Source organism: Anomaloglossus baeobatrachus, chromosome 2, assembly GCF_048569485.1.
Source record: "Anomaloglossus baeobatrachus isolate aAnoBae1 chromosome 2, aAnoBae1.hap1, whole genome shotgun sequence".
Lineage (NCBI taxonomy): Eukaryota > Metazoa > Chordata > Amphibia > Anura > Aromobatidae > Anomaloglossus > Anomaloglossus baeobatrachus.
The window spans coordinates 203,832,821-203,858,894 of record NC_134354.1 but is presented as its reverse complement, the minus strand read 5'-3'; positions in this window follow the sequence as shown (position 1 = coordinate 203,858,894).

The following is a 26,074-nucleotide window of genomic DNA, read 5'->3' as shown; positions in this document are numbered from 1 at the left end:
GGATGTTGATCTCCCTAAGGTCAACCATCCCTACTCACATAGTCTTTTACTAGGCAATGTCCCACTAGCCAGATTCCTACTCCACACTGATGAGGGGCAAATACCCCGAAACGGCTGTCTGTGGATGGATACCATGTTTGACATAGGTGGTCTCCTTGACTGGAGACTGCCCTTCCCGTGGTTGTTCCTTCCCGGTGAAAGACCTGGCTAGTTTCCTGCCAGCGTTGAGAAACATGTGATGGTGTCTCCGCAGGCCTTCTTGCTTTGAATATTTCCCAGGGGGCATTGCTCTAGAATCACTGCGTTGAGAAACACGTGATGGTGTCTCCGCAGTGGTGGATGTTGATCTCCCTAAGGTCAACCATCCTTGCTCACATAGTCTTTTACTAGGCAATGTCCCACTAGCCAGATTCCTACTCCACACTGATGAGGGGCAAATACCCCGAAACGGCTGTCTGTGGATGGATACCATGTTTGGTATAGGTGGTCTCCTTGACTGGAGACTGCCCTTCCCGTGGTTGTTCCTTCACAGTGAAAGACCTGGCTAGTTTCCTGCCAGCGTTGAGAAACATGTGATGGTGTCTCCGCAGGCCTTCTTGCTTTGAATATTTCCCAGGGGGCATTGCTCTAGAATCACTGCGTTGAGAAACACGTGATGGTGTCTCCGCAGTGGTGGATGTTGATCTCCCTAAGGTCAACCATCCTTGCTCACATAGTCTTTTACTAGGCAATGTCCCACTAGCCAGATTCCTACTCCACACTGATGAGGGGCAGATACCTCGAAACGGCTGTCTGTGGATGGATACCATGTTTGGCATAGGTGGTCTCCTTCACTGGAGACTGCCCTTCCCGTGGTTGTTCCTTCCCGGTGAAAGATCTGGCTAGTTTCCTGCCAGCGTTGAGAAACATGTGATGGTGTCTCCGCAGGCCTTCTTGCTTTGAATATTTCCCAGGGGGCATTGCTCTAGAATCACTGCGTTGAGAAACACGTGATGGTGTCTCCGCAGTGGTGGATGTTGATCTCCCTAAGGTCAACCATCCTTGCTCACATAGTCTTTTACTAGGCAATGTCCCACTAGCCAGATTCCTACTCCACACTGAGGAGGGGCAAATACCCCGAAACGGCTGTCTGTGGATGGTTACCATGTTTGGCATAGGTGGTCTCCTTAACTGGAGACTGCCCTTCCCGTGGTTGTTCCTTCCCGGTGAAAGACCTGGCTAGTTTCCTGCCAGCGTTGAGAAACATGTGATGGTGTCTCCGCAGGCCTTCTTGCTTTGAATATTTCCCAGGGGCCATTGCTCTAGAATCACTGCGTTGAGAAACACGTGATGGTGTCTCCGCAGTGGTGGATGTTGATCTCCCTAAGGTCAACCATCCTTGCTCACATAGTCTTTTACTAGGCAATGTCCCACTAGCCAGAATCCTACTCCCCACTGATGAGGGGCAAATACCCCGAAACGGCTGTCTGTGGATGGATACCATGTTTGGCATAGGTGGTCTCCTTGACTGGAGACTGCCCTTCCCGTGGTTGTTCCTTCCCGGTGAAAGACCTGGCTAGTTTCCTGCCAGCGTTGAGAAACATGTGATGGTGTCCCCGTTTCCCTTTATGGTAGACTTAGATACTGAAACACCTACTTCCTGGAGAACATTCTTCACTTAAGGGGATGTTGAAGGGGATTTTCTTCACCATGGAAAGGATTCTTTGATCATTCATCACTGTTGTCTTCTGTGGACATCCAGGCTTTTGTTTTTACATTCCCAAGCTCACTAGTGTCCTCTTTTTTTTGGTGTTTTATTTTTTTTCACTTACAGATTAGTAATGGGGGGGTCTCATAGACACCTACCATTATTAATCTAGGGCTGAGCGGCAGATGTGAGCTGTTATTAACCCCCTATTACACCGATTTCCAATGCACCAGGGCAATTGTGAAGAGCCAGGTAAAGTGCTGGAGTTGTCGCATCTAATGGATGCAACAGTCCTGGGCTTTAGGCTGCTATTTTTAGGCTGGGGGGACCCAATAAGCCTCCAGCTGTTGGGCTTTATCATGCCTGGGTATCAGATTTGAGGAGGACCGCATGCCATTATTTAAAATTATTTATTTAAATAAATTAAAAAAAGCCACATGCAGTAACTCTTATTTTGACACAGGCAAGATAAGCGCATGGCTGGGGCCTGCAGCCTTTAACTGTATGTTTTATCTGTGCTGGGTATCATAATACGGGGGTGCCCACACCAAATTGTTTATTTTTATACCATTATAGTGACATACAAACAGGGTCTGTGATCGCAAGCAGTCAGACTGTCACGATTCCTCTGTGCAGAGCATTTTGCAGACTTAAAGATGCTCTGCTGCATTTTCCTGGATTACATACCTGGCCGTGACAATATTCCTCTGTGCAGAGCATCTTGTCTTTGGAGATGCTCTGCTGTCCTTTCCTGAGTTACTGAGCTAGCAGTTTGACTGACAACACAGGATTCCATGTTGGTGCTGATTACTCAGTTGTTCCACCTTCCTGGTACTTGCTCCGGCTTCTTTGCTGAGCATGCTCGCCCAGAACCTTGTCAGTTGTATTCTCTGGTTCTACAGTTGTGCTGTTGGCTTGTGTCTCAGCTAGTGTTCTGAAATTGTTTTCTGACCTCAGACTGCTATTTAACTCCTCTCTGCCTCTTCCTGTAGTTACCTCCTACCTTTTGACCTTGGACTGTTACCTGACCACATCTCTGCTTTCTCCCTGAACTTATACGTGCTCTTCTGGATTTCTGACCCTCGGATATTGACCTGACTATGCCACTATTTACTCCTTGTGCTCATACGTGTCCTCCCGTTACCAGACCCCGGCTTTCCTTACTACTCTTCCATCCATAGTAGTGGCTAGCATCACAAAGATGCAGTCACACAGGCTGGGGCGCATCTGACTGCAACCAATCACAGACTCTCAGACTGCCGGTGGACGGGGGAAGCAATCAATATACATAAAGGTAAATGAGCAGCCATGGAAGAAGGGCCCCGGAAGCAGTTACACCCATGCCGAAGTTTCGATAAGTATAGCGCACTCGCTTTATTTTTACTTTATTTTTTATTTCCGAAGTGCCGGATTCGGATTATTACTCAGAGTTCCCTGAGAACTCCGAGCCCGGGTCCGGCACCCAGATACTTTTGAAACCGCCCGGATCCGGACTTTTACAGTCCGGGTCCACCCATCACTACTCTTGGAAGAAGGGGAGGAAAAAAAATAAAAAACAAAAATTGTCAGGTGGTTAACTTATTCTCCAATCCACATGCGGCTGTTAGACGCACATAAAACCTGATTAATTCAGTTGAAATGCGCAGGGAAAGATGTGAGCTCAGCGTGCAAGCTCGCATCAAAGGCAGGGAGACAACCCATGATGTACATAGCATTTCATGGGTCAAATCACACTTAAAAACAAATCAGACTCACAAACTCTTTCACACACTTTATAGAAGATGATTTAAATACAGTTGCAAATGAAACAAACAAAATGTGTCCACCTCTACAAAATGAAACAAACAAAGTAAATAAACAGTAAAAATGCATAGGACCTAAAGGTGGTGTCACACACAGCGACGACGACAACGACATCGCTGCTAAGTCACCATTTTCTGTGACGTAGCAACGACCTCAACAGCGACGTCGCTGTGTGTGACACATAACAACGATCAGACCCCTGCTGCAAAATCGCTGCTCGCTCCTGAATATTCCATGTCATTTTTCGATCGCTGCTATCCCGCTGCGCCATGATGATAAGCTCAGCATCCTTGTGTTTGACACTGCAGCAGCGACGGTCGCGACGACGCTAAAGGCAGTGACGTAGGACTGAAGGCAGAACAAGGGCGTGTTTTTGCGGTGTATTTTGCAACGCCCCTACGACTCCGATTGGTATTTACAACAGCGTTCCGATTGGGTACCTTGCCGAAGGCGTTACAGTGATTTCATTCTTTAAGTTCCATTCTTTGTTCCACGTAGTAGATTCTCTGTCTGGTGTCGCTAGTGTGTCATTCTTTGTGGATCTGAATGAAATGAAATAGAATGAATGAAAGCACTACTGCGTCTTCCTTTGTTTGGCACGGTCACCCAATCAGGCGCCGCTGTAGTGATCACCAATCGGAATAGAGGGGCGTGAAAAAGGCAACACAAAGGCACTGTAGCGATCACCAATCGGAACAGAGGGGAGTGAAAAGAGGCAACGCAAAATATGTCTAGGGGTAAACACCACGCCTCTATCAAGGTCTGAGTCGTCGCATAGCAACGCGTGTGACACCGCACAACGACCGTCGAGGTCGCTATGATCGCTGCTCCGTCGCTGCTTAAAATTACATGTTTGACAGCTTACTAGTGATCATCTAAGGTCGCTGTTACGTCATAGGAAATGGTGACATAACAGCGACGTCGTTGTCGTTGTGTGTGAACCCAGCTTTAGTCAGTCAATCTAGTTGTGTCAAACAAACAAAGTAAATAAACAGTAAAAATGCATAGGACCTCAGTCAGTCGGAAACTTACCAGAAATTGCGATTATATCAATGGAAATTGTGCAGCTATTTCATCTACGATAACTATAAATGCATACAGTCGCACACTGAAAAAGCCAAAAATGTACAAGGGAAAATATGGCACTGCATTACTGCAAAAGAGAGATATTTAGTTTATGTATTGGCCAATGCATGTAAGCCCGGAAACCAACGGCAAGGTATATCTCTGTAATCCGGGAACCTAACTATCCACTATCTAGGTTAAAAACATCTGTATCTGGGCAAAATGCCACTATTTGGACTCCAAACCTCCATGTATGGGCAGCTAGGCTCCTGCTACAATGGTTATGAACACAGCCAGGTCTTAGGGCGGAGTGCTCAGTCAGAAAAAGACTCACTAGAAATATCAAAAAACTGACCCGCACATCCAACAAATGTGAACAGGTGCTAAATGAAAAAACATAGTAACTATAAATGCATACAAACTCCAAACCTCCATGTATGGGCAGCTAGGCTCCTGCTACAATGGTTATGTACATAGATATACCTTGCCGTTGGTTTCCGGGCTTACATGCATTGGCCAATACATAAACTAAATATCTCTCTTTTGCAGTAATGCAGTGCCATATTTTCCCTTGTACATTTTTGGCTTTTTCAGTGTGTGACTGTCGCGCTGGCGGCACGCGATTTCCCTGCAGAAGACGTCCCTTGTTGTAGTTTCTACGACCACAAGCATATTTCGTTGCTTGATCCTCAGTCGCAGTTAAACTGCAGAATTCATAGATGCCTGGATCTGCCATTTTTTGTAGAGGACCTCAGTCAGTCGAAAAAACGACTCACAATGACAACAGGGATATTAGTGTAGCATGTAATTTTCCGACTGACTGAGCTCCTATGCATTTTTACTGTTTATTTACTTATTTTGTTTGACAGAAATACATCAATTCACTGAGGTAATTTTCTGACTGACTGAGGTCCTATTCATTTTTACTGTTTATTTACTTATTTTGTAGAGGTGGGCACATTTTGTTTGTAGAGGTGGACACTGTGCTTATAGCAGCTTTATGATTTACTCTTTGCTAATTGCACTTTGCACTTTATAATTATTCCATGCTGCTATATTTGCACTACATCCACTATTGCACTCAGCACTTTATGACGATTAATTTGTCACATGCTGCCATGTTTGCACTTTGTCTGTAATAGCTGCTAGTTATAAAATTTTATTGACAAAATTTATTCAAAGTACTGTATGGTGTATGGCGAAACTTTTCTTGCCAGTTTTTATACCAACTTTGATGGTTTCTGTACATGCTGTTGCCTTCCCCTGAGGTCACCATTCAGTTCCATTCCCCCCAATCTTTGTATTTTATGGTGTTTTATATGGCCATCCTTTCCCCCCCCCTTTTTTGTGTTTTGTCTATTTCATATATTAAATAAAATCGTCATTGTTTTGCACTTTATTACTCCGGTTTCTCTTGTTTTTTGACATTGTATAGGAGTATGTGCTAGGCACATGTTTTGCCCCATTGTGGGCACCCGTGCCTATTATTCTGATAGGTTATGGTCATGAGGTATAGTTTTCTCATACCATTTTGTAGAGGTGGACACATACTACACTAATACCCATACTCTCTGCAGCAGAGAAAATACTTGGTCTTCCATTGCTGTGGCAATAGTCATGAGAGATCGTTTTAGGCTATGTGCGCACTAGAAAAGTGTTTTTTTTTTTTCTCAAGAAAATTTCTTGAGAAACTTCTGGGAGTTGAACATTACCGCATCTGCAGTAATAAACCGCACCAAAACCGCAGGACAAATGCATGCGGTTTTGCCGCGTTTTTGGAGCGTTTTTGCCGCGGTTTCTCCGCAGGTTGGGCCCTGCGTTTTTTTATAAATAAAGCATGTTCTGATATAGATAGATAGAGAAATGGATAATGGATAGATATATAGATAGATAGATAGAAGGATAGATAGATAGAGGGATAGATAGATAGTTAGATAGAAAGAGGGATAGATAGATAGATAGATAGATAGATAATGGATAGTTAGATAAATAAATAGATAATGGATAGATAGAGGGATAGATAGAGGGATAGATAGAGGACAGATCAATCAATAGATAGAGTCCCTGTGAGCACACAATGCATTTCTCACGAGCGGTAGTGTGTTCATATTCCCGACCGTGGGAAATGACCTGTAATTATCTCTCTGTAGTCTTGTTACGAGGCTGCATTGATTATGTGTCAGTCGCGGCTGGATGCAAGCATCGTGGGACCTGTGTGGATTACACCGGAGCTGTGTGTTGGGTGGGTTAATAAAGGGGTGAAAGAGGGGGCTTTTTGTCTTTTATTTAAAATAAAGGATTTTTTGGTGTGTGTGTTTATTCACTTTACTTACGGGTTAATCATGAAAGCTATCTCATAGATGCTGCCATGATTAAGCCGGGACTTAAATGGCAGCGAACCGATGCCATTTAACTCATTATCACCCTGATTGCCACCCCATCACTGCATCTGGAAGAGCCTGGGACACTCCAGGACTGCCGCATAATGGATGCGACAGTCCCGGGGCAGCTGCGGGCTGATATTCTCGGCTGCGGGGGGGGGGGGATGGGGGCATTAACCCTTACCTTCGCCCTCCACAGCCTGAGAATACCGGGCCGCCGCTGTGTGTTTACCTCGGCTAGACGGTAAAAATACAGCGGAGCCCGCGTTTTTTTTTTTTTTATATGTACGTTTGATTTCTATGTGTATTCTATATCTCTGTGTCTGTGTGTGAGTGCGATGTGTGTGTGTATTCTATGTCTGTGTCTGTGATGTGTGTGTGTTTACGCTCTGCTCCGCTTCCTCTTCCTGTCATAATGACATCACTTCTCTGCAAACCGCAGGCAGTGATGAACATTACCGCAGGTAAACCATGGCTATACCGAGGGTATACCGCACATCATTTGCTACCTGCGGTACACCCGCGGTATTTTGTGATTACATTACAGTGAATGGAGTGAAATACCACAGGTACCTGCGGAAAAGAAGTGACATGCTCATTTTCAACGCAGTGTGTGCACAGCTATTTTTTTCCCATAGATTTTGCTGGGAAATGTCTACAAACATTTCTCAAGAAATTTCTGCAGCAAAACCGCGGGTAAATCCGGGGGTAAAAACGCAGTGTGCGCACAAGGCCTTATAATAGCAATTGATGGTTTGACTTTCATATCTGCACTTGCAACATTCTGGTAGGTTCAGGATTTTCTGGATTGACTGACCTTCATATTTAAAGTAATGATGGCCTGTCATTTCTCTTTCCTTAAAGGCCACTTTACACATTACAATTTCTCGTGCGATCGCATGTGCGATCACATGTGCGATCGCACCCGCCCCCATCGTTTGTGCGGCACGGGCAATTTGTTGCCCGTGTCGCACAAAGTTGATAATCCCCGTCACATGTACTTATCTTCCAAACGACCTCGCTGTGGGCGGCGAACATCCTCTTCCTGAAGGGGGAGGAACGTTCGGTGTCACCGCAACGTCACACAGCGGCCGGCCAATAGAAGCGGAGGGGCGGATATGAGCAGGACGTAACATCCCGCCCACCTCCTTCCTTCCGCATTCCCGGCAGGACGCAGGTAAGCTGTGTTCGTCACTCCCGGGGTGTCACACGGAGCGATGTGTGCAGCTTCGGGAGCAACGAACAACCTGCTTCCAGGAAATTGAACAATATTTTGAAAATGAGCGACGTGTCAACGAGCAACAATAAGGTAAGTATTTTTGCTCGATCACAGTCGCTCGTAGCTGTCACATGCTACGATATGTCAAACGATTCTGGATGTGCGTCACTATTGACGTGACCCCGACGACATATCGTTTGATATATCGTAGCGTGTAACGGGCCCTTTAGTTGTGTGGTTCTTGCTATATTCTGGATTAGAACAGATGTGGAATAGGGTTGTGCACCAACACTAAATCTAAAAAACACACCTGATGGTGGCAAACACTTTGTGAAGGTCAGTGATTCTACAAATGATTTTTTGATGAGTCATACCTGTTCCCTGGAAGACAGGTGACTGGTGATGGTTCTTGACAGTGTGTCAAGGGTGTGTAAAGCTGTTATCAGAGTAAAAGGAGGGTATTTTGAAGAGACTAGAGTTTAAAACATTCTGGATTGTTTCACATTTATTTACTCTTTGTTTCTATACGTGCGCCCTTCTGGTTTTACTGCCTTCAGTCTGAATCTACAATGTGCACTTTCCAATAAGAACAAGGAAAACCACTGCATGAATAGGTGTGCCCAAATTTTTGACTGTTATTGTTATTCTTCTTCGGTCATATATTCACCATCTTCATGATCGCCTAATTAACCTTCCCTCTTTTATTTCTAATATCATGTAAATAAGGTCAAAGAGTATTTACGTGTTATAAAACAATATTAGAAAATGAATGATCTCATTCAACTCCTGTAACCTTAGCTTCAAAGTTTCTTTCAACTCGAACACATTGCGTTTAGCTATGAATGTGTTTTATTTTCATGAGTAGAGTTGCTGTATTTTGTCATTGCAGGGTGCTGCTATAAACAATTAGGCTTTTCAGTTCCAGGGAAACAGAAGCTAAAGTTGGCTTCCAGTTTCTGATTACCATGTTTTGTGTAGCCCTGCAGTTGGTCTTTTGTTTATTTGACATGATTGGAATTACACTACATTGTGTATGAATATCACAAGGTTTCATTTACTTTCCATCTTTTAAGATTTGTTCCAAAACAATCTACTGAGTTCTATGAAACACTTGTTAACCACATGTAGTTTTATTTCTGTCAGTTTAATGTGTTTCTTGTGTTGTTTGGAGGAAGATCTGAGTGCACTGAATTGATTTGGATCAGCTGCTGTCATATTGGATCTCAGTCAAGGATATGTTTTTATAGTTCTGCCTTTCCATCTTCCACTTTTATATTCGTATAAAAAATTACAAAATTATGTAAAAGGTTGTACACAGGAACAGTATCTACGTAAGGGCTCAGGTTTATACTGCAGATTTGTGTATGAGTATTTTATTAGAAGATCCAATCTCATCCTCTAAAGGTCCCATTACACGCTGCGATATATCTCTAGCGATCGTCCTCGCCCCCGTCGTTTGTGCGTCACCGGAAAATCGCTGCCCGTGGCGCACAAAATCATTTGGAGCCGTCACACGTACTTACCTGCCTAGCGACATCGCTGTTGCCGGGAAACCGCCTCCTTTCTAAGGGGGCGGTTCGTGCAGCGTCACAGCGGCGCCACTAAGCGGCCACCCAATAGAAGCAGAAGGCCGGAGATGAGCAGGACGTAACATCCCGCCCACCTCCTTCCTTCCGCATTGCCGGCGGCCGCAGGTAAGTTGCAGTTCGTCGTTTCCAAGGTGTCACACGTAGCGATGTGTGCTGCCTCGGGAACAATGAACAACCTGTGTGCTCAAAAATCAACGATTTTTTTAAAAGGAACGATGTGTCAACGATGGACGATAAGGTGAGTATTTTCCATCGTTAACGGTCGTTCCTTGCTGTCACACGCAATGACGGCGCTAACGATTCCGGATGTGCGTCACGGAATCCGTGACCCCGGTGATATATCATTAGATTTATCGTTGCATGTAACGGGGCCTTAAGATCAGGAAAGCCATTCTCAAAATTTGCTTTTAGGCCCCCTTCACATCTCCATTTATAAAACACAAGTGTTGCATTGTCCATTTTGTCCATCTGTGTGTACGTATCTGTTATCCATGTGACATCCGTGTAGTTATCCGGGTGCTGTACATGTGACACCAACTGGAAAAAAAGTACTAGAATGAAATTAATGGTTATGATGTTGAAAAGGTGTGCTAACTTTGCAGAACCATTTAAAAACCTACTAAATCTTTGAATTGTGGGCTGTTTTTGTGCCTTCTGTGTTTGTAGTGCTTGCTGACTGATTTTGCAAACATGTCGCACAGTGATGAGTTCGTGTTGGGCTTCTTCGGACATCACCAAAATTGTTAGGAAATATATACCGATTTTAGATAGTGACCCCGTCACCAAAAAAATCATGTCAGAAAATGAGTTGAAATGCATCCCTAAACAGGCCCGAACAATAAGCAACATGATTTCACCTAGCCTATTGCAACCCCGCAATAAGATCATTTCTACTTGGCTAAACCTGAAAGGCTTCTTTGGATGTGGCCATAATATATGTGTTTGTTGTTCTCATACTGTTAAATGAAAATCCTTCAAGTCTTTGACAAATGGGAACATGTTTCATACTGACAATTTCATGAATTGTAATACATCTAGCATCATCTATTTAGTGACTTGCACAATCTGCCAGGTTCAATACGTGGGATGTATAGTTGGACCGTTAAAAAAAAAGAAAAATTCATCAGACGTCATTTGTCTGATGCTACGGGCCAGAAGAAAGTGGGTATCTCCATGGTCTCTAAGCATTTTTCGGAGATCCATGGAGGAGACAATCCAGGCCTTGTATTTTGCGGTATTGAAAAGGTGATTAGACCCATTAGAGAAGAGTACTTTAGACGAAAAATCTTAAACAGGGAGTCGTACTGGATTTTTAGACACAAGTCTTTCTCTGCTCAGTATTTTCAGGCATATGCATTGCTTTCCCCGCCCACTGGCAGTCTCCCCGTCTCTTAGTGGTTGCAGTCAGACAGCACCCCCAGCCTGTGTGACAGCGCGTCTGACTGCAACCAGTCAAAGGTGCTCTGTCTGCGTATAGATTGATGTAAAAATAAATAAATAAAAAAATGGCATGGGGTTCCCCCGTATTATGATACCCAACGCAGATATAGCATACAACGACAGGCTGCAGCCCCCAGCTATGCACTTATCTTGGCTGTGTATCAAAATATGAGGAACCACTTTTGGCTTTTTTTTAAAAAAATATTTAGATAAATAATTTTAAAACTGTCGCGTGGTCCCCCCCAATTTGGATACCCAACCATGATAAAGCCATGGGAACCTCCATCTGTGACCATAAATAACCAGTGTGATGTCATCACTCATTGTACTGTTCATTCTCAAGCTCACAGCCGGGTGGTCATGTGCTATAGCCACAAGCTGTCACTTTAACTGTAGCAGAGCTGGAATCGTAGTGGAACTTCGTGTTGATTACGGACATGGATGCTTTGGGGAATTAATAAAGGGGTGAAAGAGGGTATTTTTGTAATTTATTTCACGTAAAGAATTTCTTTTGATGTTTGTGTTTATTTCTTTTCATTTACAGATTATTAATAGGGGGTCTCATAGATGCCTCCCATTACTAATATAGGGCTTAATGATAGCTGTGAGCTGTTTTAACCCCTTATTACCCCACTTGCCCCCGCACCAAGGCAATCGAGATGCAACAATCCTGGGCGGCTGCAGGCTGCTATGTTTAGGCTGGGGGCCCGATAAGCATGGGCCTTCCCTGTCTGAGGATATCAGCTGCCAGTTATTGGCTTTATTGTGGCTGGGTACCAAAATTGGGGGGGAGACCACACACTATTTTTTAAATTATTTAAATCATTTAATGAAAAGCTTCATGCGGTTCCTCTTATTTTGGTACACAGCCATGATAAGAGCATGGCTGGGGGCTGTAGCCTGTAGCTGTATGCTTTATCTGTGCTGGGTTTCATAATACGGGTGCACCCGTCCCCAATTTTTTTATTTTTTTATTTTTACAGCAATAGACATGCACACACGGTGCCTATGATTGGTTGTAGTCAGACACGCTTTCATACAGGGTGGGGGCATATCAGACTGCAACCAATCAGAGACACAGGGACTGCAGGTGGGTGGGGAAAGCAGTGAATATGTATGAAGGATAATGAGAAATAACTGTGGAACAAGAAGCGCAAAAATAGGGTCTTACCAGATAAGGCAATAGATAGGATAAGGCAATTGCACTCACCTATTAAGGTTGTGAAAGTCACAACTCCTAATGGAATGTAAGAAAAATGGCTACAGCCACAGCCCCGGACTGGAGGATGAAGACGTATGTAGGGGGAGATCGGGTGTATGCCGTGCTATCACCAGAGTAAATGATGATTTCATCTCTTTGTTCTTTGTACAGGTCAATGCGTTTCAGAGAACACTGTCTCCTTCATCAGGACATCAAAGAAAAATATACAGTTATTGATTTTTCTTTGATGTCCTGATGAAGGAGACCGTGTTCTCTGAAATATGTTGACCTGTTCAAAAAATAAACATTAAATAATCAACATCATTTTCTCTGGTGATAGCACAGCATACACCCGATCTCCCCCTACTTAAGTCTTTATGAAAGATAATGAGTGGCCCCGAACGTAGAGTGACCGGCCTGTAAGCAGAGTTACAGCCACGCGGAGACCGGTAAATATGATGCTCCTGCTCCATTCCTCCTCTCCTTCCTATCACCATTTTAAAGCACCAGATTCTAGTTTCCATAGACTTCTATGGGGACCAGATGTCCAGGATCTGCAAGTCCAACCATTACTAGTGATGAGTACTCTGCTCAGTTCATCTAGGGCACAATGAGTAACTGTCAGCTGTAATTATGGAATCAGGGCGTGCTGAGCTGTTAGTTTGGTGAGTGACAGATAAGTCGTCAAATCGGGTACTGGGGCATGCTGAGCTGTTGGTGAGTTGAATGACAGCTCAGTCGTCCAGTCTGATTCTGGGAGGCCTAGTCATCCAGTCTGTTTCTGGGAGGTGTTTGGTTATTCAGGTGTTCCCTGTTCCCATTGATTGGCCATCTACTTATGCAAGCAATATCTCCCACAGCTCTATCAGTCATAGCATTCTGTTTAAGTGGTGCTGTTTATTTCCTGCACACGTGCTCACTGTTTGTTCTGATTATTTCTGCTTGACATTGGACATTCTCTCACCACTTGTTTGTCTTGACCACTTGATCTGTTCTGCTATCCTTCTAGGATTCTGACCAAGGACCTTGAACTAACTATACCTCTGTTTACTCCTTGTATCCATGACAAGCTCTCCTGGCATCTAGGAATGATTATCTTGTCTCTCAGGCAGCATTACATTACGACTGGCCAGCTAGCATTACATTACGACTTTTTTTCCACACGTATGGATTCAGTGCGTATCTTCTCTGATCAGGTAGTGAATCTGACTTGGATGGTTCAGGATCTGGTGATGGCACAAGAGAAGCTAGGATCCTCACAGTCCAGTTACAGGGTCAGCTTTCTAGTACTTTGGGTGCTTCCGAAAATCCTCCACTACGGACTGTAGTCATGGCTTCTAAACCGTTTTACATGCAATTGTTCTTTGCTGAACCTGTGGTGGCATTTCCTGATAAATTTTCAGGAGAGAAAAAACAGTTTGGAGTTTTCAGAGACAGGTTTAAACTATTGTTATGTGACCCTGGTCCTTAGGGAATGAGGCCAAGCAGGTGGGAATAATCATGTCTCTATTGCAAGAGAGTTCTCAAACTTGTGCATTTTCTTTGTCTCCACTAGCATCAGAACAGTCTTATTTTTACACCTTTTTTGATACATTAGGGATTATCTATGAAAAACCTGACAGGGTCCAGGGGCAGAGACAAAGATCATAAATCTGATGCGGGATACCACACCACTGAGGACTATAGTTCGAGTTTCAACAATGGTCCCCTGAGGTTCTGTGGAATGACGCAGCTCTCAGGTGCCAGGTCCATAGAGGCCTTTCAGATACTCTTAACAATGCTCTGGCTCTGCATACTCCACCTTGTTCTTTGGGGGAGGCCATGACTCAGGTTATCCGTATGGATTGCAGAATTTGGGAGAGGTGTGATGTACGATAGGAGGTATAGGTCATTCTTCCGGGGCTAGTCCACTTACCTGACGTGAAACCTATAGAGGCATCCAGATCAAAAGCCGCTGAGAGGACACGACATTGTGATTTTGGACTCTGCCTCTATTGTAGTCACGCTAGACATTTTCTTAAGTTCTGCTTTGCATGCCCTCCCTCAAACAAGCCATCGGGAAATGCCTAAGTCTGGGTGATTATCGAGGTGGTTATCCAGACTTCAAGCTATGTTTTTTACTCCTCAGATAAAGTACTGCTGAATATAGAACTACTTTTCCAAAATTTGTCACTATCAGTATTCACTGTCAACAACTGTGGGTCTGCAGCTAATTTAATTGATTCAGGACTGGTTCTGAAACTAGGATTAGGAACAGTTAAATTGGAAGGACCAATTGGAAGGATCAAACTATTGCCATTAAGAGGACACCATTACTCTAGAACCTTGTAGAGCAGGTAATGTGGAATTCAGAGTGGGAATTCTTCATACTGAGTCCATCTCCTGTTATGTATTGAATAACTTACCTGCGAGTTGGTGTTGGGAATCCTATGGCTGCGTATGTATAATCCTATCATTGATTGGTGCCAGCGGGATATTATCAAGTGAGGTCTTTATTGTCATAAGAAATGTACTAATTCTGTTCAGGTTTTCAAGCGAACAAGAGTGATAGATATTACCTCCTTATACTTGTTACTCTGCTATTAACGGGGTTATCTGGCTTATTTCCCATATTTTTTATCATTTCACTATTGAGCATGTAGGTAGATAACAAGTACCTACCTGCTCTGCTGTCAGCCCCTCTCCCCCGGTTCAGAGCGGTCATATGACTACTCCGGCTGGGATTTTGCTACTTTCTGTGATGTCATGTCGACTGGGGCACGAGCTTATGCTTGCCTTGTTGACGGGCATCACAATCAACGTTGTGTTGCCGCCCTGCTGCTTAGTGGGGGAAGTACGGTGCATCAGAATCCCTGCCCTCCGTTCTCCCCCACCCTCCCACACATTCCATAGGGCAGTGGTCTCAAAAACGCTGGCTGCATGCGGCCTCTGATGCTTCTTGAGACCTGCAGTCCCCTTGATGATTGTTGCCTGTGCTGGGGGCCCGCGCAATCAGCACTTTATTTCAGATGACAGATTTCAGAAAGCTGTGCAAATGGGAGTTCTCTATAAGGCTACTCCAATGATCAGCCAATCAAAGGCCAGCAGCTGATCATTGGAGCAGCTGTATAGAGCTCGTCCTTGCGCAGCGCCTAGAAATCAGTCATCTGATACAAAGCTCTGTCAGCAGCGGCCCCCTGCACCAGCAGAGTTCATCAAGGGTGGTGTGGGCTGCAAGAAGCAGGAAACAGGACACCGAGGAAACGAAGGACAGGTGAGTAAAATTTGTCTTTGTTTTTTGTGTGTGAAGAATGGCACAATAGGGGACAATGCTACAGGATGGAGAATTGCTACGAGAAAAGTACCAGAAAAGGGGATATTACTACAGGATGAGCAGAAGGATGGGCACAAAACTACAGGATGGGCACATTATTACAGGATGGGCGCAAGGATGGGGCACATTACTATAGGATGGGGACAAGGGCATATTACTAAATTATATGTGCCCATATTGTCCTCTGTAGTAATCTGCCCATATTGTCCTCTGTAGTAATGTGCCCATCTTGTTTCCTGTAATAATGTGCCCATATTGTCCTCTATAGCAATGTGACCATATTGGCCTCTGCAGTAATGTGTCCATATTGTCTTCTGTAATAATGTGCCCATCTTGTCCCCTGCAGTAAGGTGCCCATATTGGCTCCTGTAGTAATGTGCCCATAGTGGCCCCTGTAGTAATGTACCCATCATTTAGTAATGTCTTCATTCCGGTCCCCTTCTTGTCCCCTATTATGCTGTTGTTCACATATATACACACACACACACACACACACACACACACACACACAGAAATTATTCTCCCCTGACCTCCATTCCTGCGATGTTCTCTTACCTGCTTCTTGAGGACCGCAGGCGCATAGACCCTTCGGCAATCGTGGCCAGTACACTGGGCCACCGCTGTTGTCATCAGCGCTTTACTTCAGTTGAATGCTTTGCGGCACCGCAAATCATTCAAGTGAAGTGAAGCGCTGACGACAACAGTCGCGGCCCCTGCATCTTCCATGATCACCGAGGGGTGTATGTGCCTGCGGTCCGCAAGACGCAGGCAAGAGGACACTGCGAGAATGGAGGTCAGGTGAGAATAATTTTTTGTGGGGTCCTCTATAAACCAAGAGGGGGCGTTTTCAGCATAAAAGACTGGGCTGAAAAACTCATCTTTTTGTGTGTATATATATATATATATATATATATATATATATATATATATATGTACAGACCAAAAGTTTGGACACACCTTCTCATTCAAAGAGTTTTCTTTATTTTCATGACTCTGAAAATTGTAGATTCACATTGAAGGCATCAAAACTATGTATTAACACATGTGGAATGAAATACTTAAAAAGTGTGAAACAACTGAAAATATGTCTAATATTCTAGGTTCTTCAAAGTAGCCACCTTTTGCTTTGATTACTGCTTTGCACACTCTTGGCATTCTCTTGATGAGTTTCAAGAGGTAGTCACCGAAAATGGTTTTCACTTCACAGGTGTGACCTGTCAGGTTTAATAAGTGGGATATATTGCCTTATAAATGGGGTTGGGACCATCAGTTGTGTTGTGCAGACGTATGGTGGATACACAGCTGATAGTCCTACTGAATAGACTGTTAGCTGCTTTTTCTTGCCATAATACAAATTCTAAGTAAAGAAAAAAGAGTGGCCATCATTGCTTTAAGAAATGAAGGTCAGTCAGTCCGAAAAATTTTGAAAACTTGGAAAGTGTCCCCAAGTGCAGGGACAAAAACCATCAAACGCTACAAGAAACTTGGTTCACATGAGAACCGCCCCAGGAATGGAAGACCAAGAGTCACCTCTGCTGCAGAGGATAGGTTTATACGAGTCACCAGCCTGAGAAATTGCAGGTTAACAGCAGCTCAGATTAGAGACCAGGTCAATGCCAAACAGAGTTCTAGCAGCAGACACATCTCTAGAACAACTGTTAAGAGGAGACTTTGTGCAGCAGGCCTTCATGGTAAAATAGCTGCTAGGAAACCACTGCTTAGGACAGGCAACAAGCAGAAGAGACTTGTTTGGGCGAAAGAGCACAAGGAATGGACATTAGACCAGTGGAAAACTGTGCTTTGGTCTGATGAGTCCAAATTTGAGATCTTTGTATCCAACCACCGTGTCTTTGTGCGACATAGAAAAGGTGAACTGATGGTTCCCACCGTGAAGCATGGAGGAGGAGGTATGATGGTGTGGGTTATGCTTTGCTGGTTACACTGTGGGGGATTTTTTTCAAAATTGAAGGCATACTGAACCAGCATGGCTACCACAGCATCTTGCAGTGGCATGCTATTCCATCTGGTTTGCATTTAGTTGGACCATCCTTTATTTTTCAACAGGACAATGACCCCAAACACACCTTCAGGCTGTGTAAGCTCTAGTTGACTAAGAAAGAGAGTGATGGGGTGCTACGCCAAATGACCTGGCCTCCACAATCACCAGACCTGAACCCAATCGAGATGGATTGGGGTGAGCTGGACTGCAGAGTGAAGGCAAAAGGGCCAACAAGTGCTAAGCATCTCCGGGAACTCCTTCAAGACTGTTGGAAGACCATTTCCGGTGACTACCTCTTGAAGCTCATCAAGAGAATGGAAAGAGTGTGCAAATCAGTAATCAAAGCAAAACGTGGCTACTTTGAAGAACCTAGATTGTTTCACACTTTTTTGTTAGGTATTTCATTCCACATGTGTTAATTCATAGTTTTGATGCCTTCAATATGAATCTACAATTTTCAGAGTCATGAAAATAAAGAAAACTCTTTGAATGAGGTGTGTTCAAACGTTTGGTCTTTACTGTGTATATATATGATATATATATATATATATATATATATATATATACTGTGTACAGAATTATTAGGCGAGTTGTAACTAATTTTTCTCAATCAACCCAAAATACTCATAAAGATCAAAGCTTAATATTTTTGGAAGTTGGTCTAGGGTTTTTTTTAGATTTGGCTATCTTAGGAGGATATCTGTTTGTGCAGGTAACTATTACTATGCAGAAGTATTAGGCCACTTAATAAAAACCAAATATATTCCCATCTCACTTGTTTATTTTCACAAGGTAAACCAATATAACTGCACAAAATTTAGAAATAAACATTTCTGACATGCAAAAACAAAACCCCCAAAAAATAGTGACCAATATTGCCACCTTTCTTTATGATGACACTCAACAGCCTACCATCCATAGGTTCTTTCAGTTGCTTGATCTGTTTATGATCAACATTGCGTGCAGCAGTCACTACAGCCTCCCAGACACTGTTCCAAGAGGTGTACTGTTTTCCCTCCCTGTAGATCTCACATTTTATGAGGGACCACAGGTTCTTTATGTGGTTCAGATCAGGTGAACAAGGGGGCCATGTCATTATTTTTTCATCTTTTAGACCTTTACTGGCCAGTCACGCTGTGGAGTAGTTGGATGCATGTGATGGAGCATTTTCCTGCATGAAAATAAGAGTCACTCTCACTTCATCAGTCCATAAAACCTTTGAAAAATCAGTCTTAAGTAGAGTTGAGCGCGGTTCTAGGTTCGAGGTTCTCCAGTTCTAGGCTCCAGTGATTTTGGGGGCTGTTCGAGATCGAACTAGAACTCGAGCTTTTTGCAAAAGCTCGATAGTTCTAGATACGTTCGAGAACGGTTCTAGCAGCAAAAAGCAGGGCTTTTTACAGCTACAGTGTGCAGGAGCCATCGCTGGCAGCCTGCCAGAAGCTGGTAACCAAGATAAACATCGGGTATCCAACCAAAGCGCTTTGGTTAGTAACCCGATGTTTATCCTAGTTACGTGCAGGAAGCCCACACTTCCCCGCTCAGCTCGCTCCGCCCCCTCCTGCCCGCGGCATGTACACATACATACACACATACACTCATACACACACACACACACACGGTCCCGCTCAGCTTACCTGCGGTGATGAAGTCCCGCCATCCGGACCTCAGCGCTGTCACTGTCCTCCATGGCCGCCGCTTGTCACATCACCTTCTCTCGCTTCCGACCAGAGACTGACTAGCGGTGACGTCACGGGCCTCTCGCGATACTTGGTGTGAAGGCGCCGGTCATTGAACTCAGTGACAGGGGCTGTCAGTGTGCTGGAGATCAGCGCAGGTAATGTACCTCACTGACAGCAGCACTTGTCATCCCCTGCAGTGACCTGGGCTGACCCATTGATGTTAGCTCAGGTCACTGCACTGCTCTCCCAGCCAATGGGGAACATCCTGCTCTTCATTGACTGGGACAGTGTGGATCGTCATGGCAACCCCTTGGATTACACCAGACCTGGATTTGTTTTTCATTCTAATAAATTGGTTAAAGAGGGAATGTTTTGGGGAGTGTTTTTTCAAATAAAAATGTGGTTGTCGTCTATTTTTTTTTATTACTGACTGGGTTGGTGATGTCGGGTATCTGATAGACGCCTGACCTCACCAACCCCAGGGCTTGATGCCAGGTGACATTACACATCTGGTATTAACCCCATATATTACCCTGTTTGCCACCGCACCAGGGCGCGGGATGAGCTGGGGCGAAGCACCAGGATTGGCGCATCTAATGGATGCGCCACTTCTGGGGCGGCTGCGGCCTGCTATTTTTAGGCTGGGGAGAGTCCAATAACCATGGACCTCCCTAGTCTGAGAATATCAGGCCCCAGCTGTCTGCTTTACCTTGGCTGGTGATCCAATTTTGGGGGACCCCTACGTGTTTTTTTTTTTAATTATTTATTTAATTTAAAATAACAGCGTGGGGTGCCCTCAGTTTTGGATTACCAGCCAAGGTGAGGTTGCCAGCTGTGGTCTGCAGGCTGCAGCCGTCTGCTTTACCCTAGCTGGCTACAAAACTAGGGGGAACCCTACGTCATTTTTTTTTTCATTTTTTTGGCTAAATACAAAGCTAAGCACCCCTTAGTGCCACATGAAAGGCACCAAAGGGTGCTCCACTTTTTCTCCACTTTTTCTCCATTTTTTCTCCACTTTTTCTCCATTTTTTCTCCACTTTTTCTCCACTTTTTCTCCACTTTTTCTCCACTTTTTCTCCATTTTTTTCTCCACTTTTTCTCCATTTTTTTCTCCACTTTTTCTCCACTTTTTCTCCACTTTTTCTCCACTTTTTCTCCACTTTTTCTCCATTTTTTTTCCACTTTTTCTCCACTTTTTCTCCATTTTTTTCTCCATTTTTTCTCCACTTTTTCTCCACTTTTTCTCCACTTTTTCTCCATTTTTTTCTCCACTTTTTCTCCACTTTTTCTCCACTTTTTCTCCATTTTTTCTCCACTTTTTCTCCATTTTTTTCTCCACTTTTTCTCCACTTTTTCTCCATTTTTTTCTCCATTTTTTCTCCACTTTTTCTCCACTTTTTCTCCACTTTTTCTCCGTTCTTTTTCTATGGTCGGTCTACCCATTAGCTCTGCCATGCATACTGTAGCTCTACACCTACTGCACATGTTACTTTATGATTGACATCTCTTTCGTACCAGAGCTGTCTAAGTCTACTCTGACCCCATATTTGTCATTACTATATTGTCCTTGTACTGTATTATGACATTTGTATCATGTGTTTCATTTCTTGCTGTGTTGCAATTTTTTTGCTGCATCCCAATTGTACCTCTACATTGTTCGAGTTTATGTTATTGTTCTCTCACTCTTATGTAATACTGATTATTGTCATTTTTCATGATTACATGCAGATAAGTCCAATCTGACGAAGGCTCAGGCGGAAACGTCATTTGTAACTTGTTTTGGACAAAAACATATATGCTTATGAAAACATTTTTTTTCTTAATACGGACCAATAAAGAGTGATTTTGCATTACTATCCGTTGTGACTTACTGACTTAGTCTGGGAGATTTAGAGTGCCGAGGTTACTCACTAATTTTATCTATTATTACCTCTGAGCACCTATATACCAGTGAGCAGAGCTTCCTCTACAGTAGTTCTCCTGATTAGGCATGCCCTTACCTCATGAGCAGGGCATTGCAGCTTTGGTAGCAACCATTACGACATGGACTCTGCTGCTGTGGACCCGGGGAGAGTGAGTGCAGATTCATTGCACCCACACTCCTCACATGAAGGGTCCGCACTCCTAGAAAATGGGGGATACGTTCCCTGAGTGTCTCCCCCCCATATTCTAGACGGTCCAGAGTCGTCGTGGGACCCCTTTATTTTTTTTCTTACAATAAATTGGTGAAAGAGGAAATGTTTTGGGGACTGTTTTTTCAAATAAATTTCTTTTGTCGATTTTTTTTTTTTTTTTGTTAGTACTGACAGTTTATGATGTTTAGTATCTAGTAGACGCCATGACATCACAAACTGCTGGGCTTGATCTCAGGTTACTTTACAGCTAGTATCAACCCGATTTATTACCCCGTTTGCCACTGCACCAGGGCACGGGATGAGCTGGGGTGAAGCGCCAGGATTGGCGCATCTAGTGGATGCGCCACGTCTGGGGTGCCTGCGGCCTGCTGTTTTTAGGCTGTGAAGGCCCAATAACTATGGACCTTCCCACCCTGAGAATACCAGACCACAGCTGTCCGCTTTACCTTGGCTGGTGATCCAATTTGGGGGGGACCCTACTTTTATTGTGTAATTATTAATATTTATAAAATAATTACAAAAAAGAGCCTGAGGGGACCTCCACATTGGATCCCCAACCACGGTAAAGCTGCCAGCTGTGGTTTTCAGGCTACAGCCGTCTGCTTTACCCTAGCTGGCTATCAAAAATGGGGGGACCCAACGTCATTTTTTTTTTTTAACTATTTTTTAAATAGAAAAAATTAATGGGCTTCCCTGTATTTTGATTGCCAACCAAGGTAACGGCAGGCAGAAAAGGGGGGTGGCAACCCATAGCTGTCTGCTTTATCTGCGCTGAGAATCAAAAATACCGCGGAGCGCTACGTCATTTTTTTAAAGATTTATTTTTACAGCACTGTGATGTCCAGCAATCAAAATACAGGGAAGCCCATTTTATTTTTAGTTATTTAAATAAATAATTAAAAAAAATATATATGGGCTCCCGCTGCATTTTTTGTATTGCTAGCTAAGGGTAATCCAAGCAGCTACTGGCTGCTAACCCCCACTGCTTGGTGTTACCTTCACTGGCAATGGAAAATCCAGGGAAGCATTTTTTATTTTTTTTGCCAAAAAACTACAAAAAAAGGACGTGAGCTTCGCCATATTTTTGTATGCTAGCCAGGTATAGCAGGCAGGTGCTGGAAGAGTTGGATACAGCGCCAGAAGATGGCGCTTCTATGAAAATGCCATTTTCTGAGGCGGCTGTAGACTGCAATTCGCAGCAGTGGGGCCCAGAAAGCTCAGGCCAACCTGTGCTGCGGATTCCAATCCCCAGCTGCCTAGTTGTACCTGGCTGGACACAAAAATGGGGCGAAGCCTACGTCATTTGTTTTCTAATTATTTCATGAAATTCATGAAATAATAAAAAAAGGGCTTCCCTTTATTTTTGGTTCCCAGCCGGGTACAAATAGGCAACTGGGGGTTGGGGGCAGCCGTACCTGCCTGCTGTACCTGGCTAGCATACAAAAATATGGCGAAGCCCACATAATTTTTTCAGGGGGCAAAAAACTTCTGCATACAGTCCTGGATGGAGTATGCTGAGCCTTGTAGTTCTGCAGCTGCTGTCTGTCTGTATGGAGAAGAGCAGACAGCAGCTGCAGAACTACAAGGCTCAGCATACTCCATCCAGGACTGTATGCAGAATTTTTTTGCCCACCAAAAAAATGACGTGGGCTTCGCCATATTTTTGTATGCTAGCCAGGTACAGCAGGCAGCCACGGGCTGCCCCCAACCCCCAGTTGCCTATTTGTACCCGGCTGGGAACCAAAAATATAGGGAAGTCCGTTTTTTTTTAATTATTTCACTTATTTCATGAAATAATTAAAAAACAAATGACGTGGGCTTCGCCCCATTTTTGTGTCCAGCCGGGTACAACTAGGCAGCTGGGGATTGGAATCCGCAGCACAGGTTAGCCCGAGGTTTCTGGGCGCCTCTGCTGCGGATTTCAGTCCGCAGCCGTCCCAGAAAATGGCGCTCTCATAGAAGCGCCATCATCTGGCGCTGTATCCAACTCTTCCAACAGCCCTGGAGCCGGGTGGCTTGTTGGGTAATCATGAGTTAATACTGGCTTTGTTTTACTAGCCAGTATTAAGCCAGAGATTCTTAATGTCAGGCACGTTTGACCCGGCCATTAAGAATCTCCAATAAAGGGTTAAAAAAAACACCACACAGAGAAAAAGTACTTTAATAGAAATAAATACACAGACACATTAGAGACTCCATCTTTATTACCCCCTGTCAGCCCTCCACGATCCTGCTCTTCTGTCTTCTTTCTTTCTAGTGTAGTAGTAGTGACGATTGTAGTGAGGATGAGGTGCACCAGCCCATCATGGGCTGGGGAACCTCATCCTCACTACAATCCTCACTACAATCGGGAAGCAGCGTGCAGCCTTCACTCCGTGAGTGATCAGTGCTGGCTGTCAGTGGTAACAGCGGTAATGCTGACAGACGCGTTACCATAGCAACGGTGCTCTCGGAGCCGCGGTTAGCGGTGACGTCACCGCTAACTGCGTTGCTATGGCAACGGTGATCTCCGTTAATGACCGGCTGTGTCAGCCAGTCCCTAACGGAACGGGGAGTCGACCGTGTGCTAGAGCATGTCGCCGGTACACGGCGATACACATATGTGCACCGTGTACCGGAGAGATGCACTCGCAGGTCCTACATGACGCGTCATAGTCATGTGACCAGTCTGTAGCCAATGAGATAATAGCCACGTGACTGGTCACATGGCTATTTTGACGTCACGATAGGTCCTGCATCTCTGCTGGCAGTGCAGGTCACCGGGAGGATTCAGCGATCATCGGATGGAATAGCGGCAGGAGACAGAGTGCAGAAGGGATCGCGAGGACCGGTAAGTGTTATGGCAATGTTTATTAACTGTTTGTGTACATTTATAATGCATTTTTATGTGTTTGTGATTGCCTCCCATTATAGCCTATTGGTTCGAGTTCGGTTCGTCGAACGTTCGACGAACCGAACTCGAACGGGACCCCCGTTCGGCGAACCGACCTCGAGCCGAACGGCGACCGGTTCGCTCATCTCTAGTCTTAAGATATATCTTGGCCCAGTCTTGACATTTTATCTTATGTTTCTTGTTCAAAGGTGGTCGTTTTTCAGCCTTCCTTACCTTGGCCATGTACCTGAGTATGGCACACCTTGTGCTTTTTGATACTTCAGTAATGTTGCAGCTCTGAAATATGGCCAAACTGGTGGCAAATGGCATCTTGGTAGCTTCACGCTTGGTTTTTCTCTATTCATGGGCAGTTATTTTGCGCCTTTTTTGCCCAAGACGCTTCTTGCGACCCTGTTGGCTATTTGCCATGAAACGCTTGAGTCTTTGGTGATCACGCTTCAAAAGTTTGGCAATTTCAAGACTGCTGCATCCCTCTGCAAGATATCTCACAATTTTGGACTTTTCAGAGCCCATAAAATCTCGCTTCTTACCCATTTTGCCAAGGGAAAGGAAGTTGCCTAATGATTAAGCACACCTTATATAGGGTGTTGATGTCATTAGACCACATTCCTCCTTATTACAGAGATGCACATCACCTTATTTACTTAATTGGTAGTTAACTCTCAAGCCTATACAGCTTGGAGTAGGACAACATGTATAAAAATTATCATATGATCAAAATTCTCATTTGCCTAATAATTCTGCACACAGTGTATATACACACACACACACACACACACACACACACACACACACATACATACACCATACACAAATATATCTACTATAGACTCACATTAGGTGCTATATATAATCTTCATTACACAGTGTTCATTTATCTATAAGGGGCAGGGAACATGTAACAATTCTGTCACCATTGTGGAAGTGATGTGATGTGAGGTGATTGTGCTGTCACAGATGAGAGAAGCAGGATCTTTCATGTCATTTCCAATGCTGGAGGGATGAGAAGTCAGTGCTGGGGCAGAATACAATGAATATGCAGAGTGCTGGCAGAGGGCAGAGCTGGACAGTGAAGCCGGACGGGGCCAGTTCTGACTGTGAAGGGTACAAATTCATCCTTCTACTTCACCTGTAGCTGCTGGATTTTTCTTTGTTAAAAGGAAAGTGGAGCATTTCCATCCTTGCCTCCATTTGCAGTTAAGAATACCCAATTCCACTTACCGTCAACCTATATTATCAGCTTACAGGGGCTCAATGGTTTTCCAAACTTAATGTTAGAGGGGCTTATAATTTGATACGCTTCCAGGAGGGTGATTTGTGAAAGATGCCATTTTTAACATCAAAGGACCTATTTGAAAATCTCATGGCTTTTGGATTAAGCAATGCCCCAGCAGTCCTACAAACCTTATGAATGATTTTCTCTGTTTATATTGGAAGGTTTATTGATCTCACACATAAGGAAGCAGATCATAGGGTTTGGTCACCAGATACTATTGTGGCCTTTAATAAATTGAAAAAGAGCACTGTGTCCACTTAAATTCTTATCTAACCTGATCTCCAGAAACCGTTCGTTGTGGAGGTGGATGCTTCTAAACTTGGGGTGGGGTCTGTATTGACTCGAGGTCCCAAAATATTGACCAACTGGCCATGTGCCTTTTCCTCAAATAAAT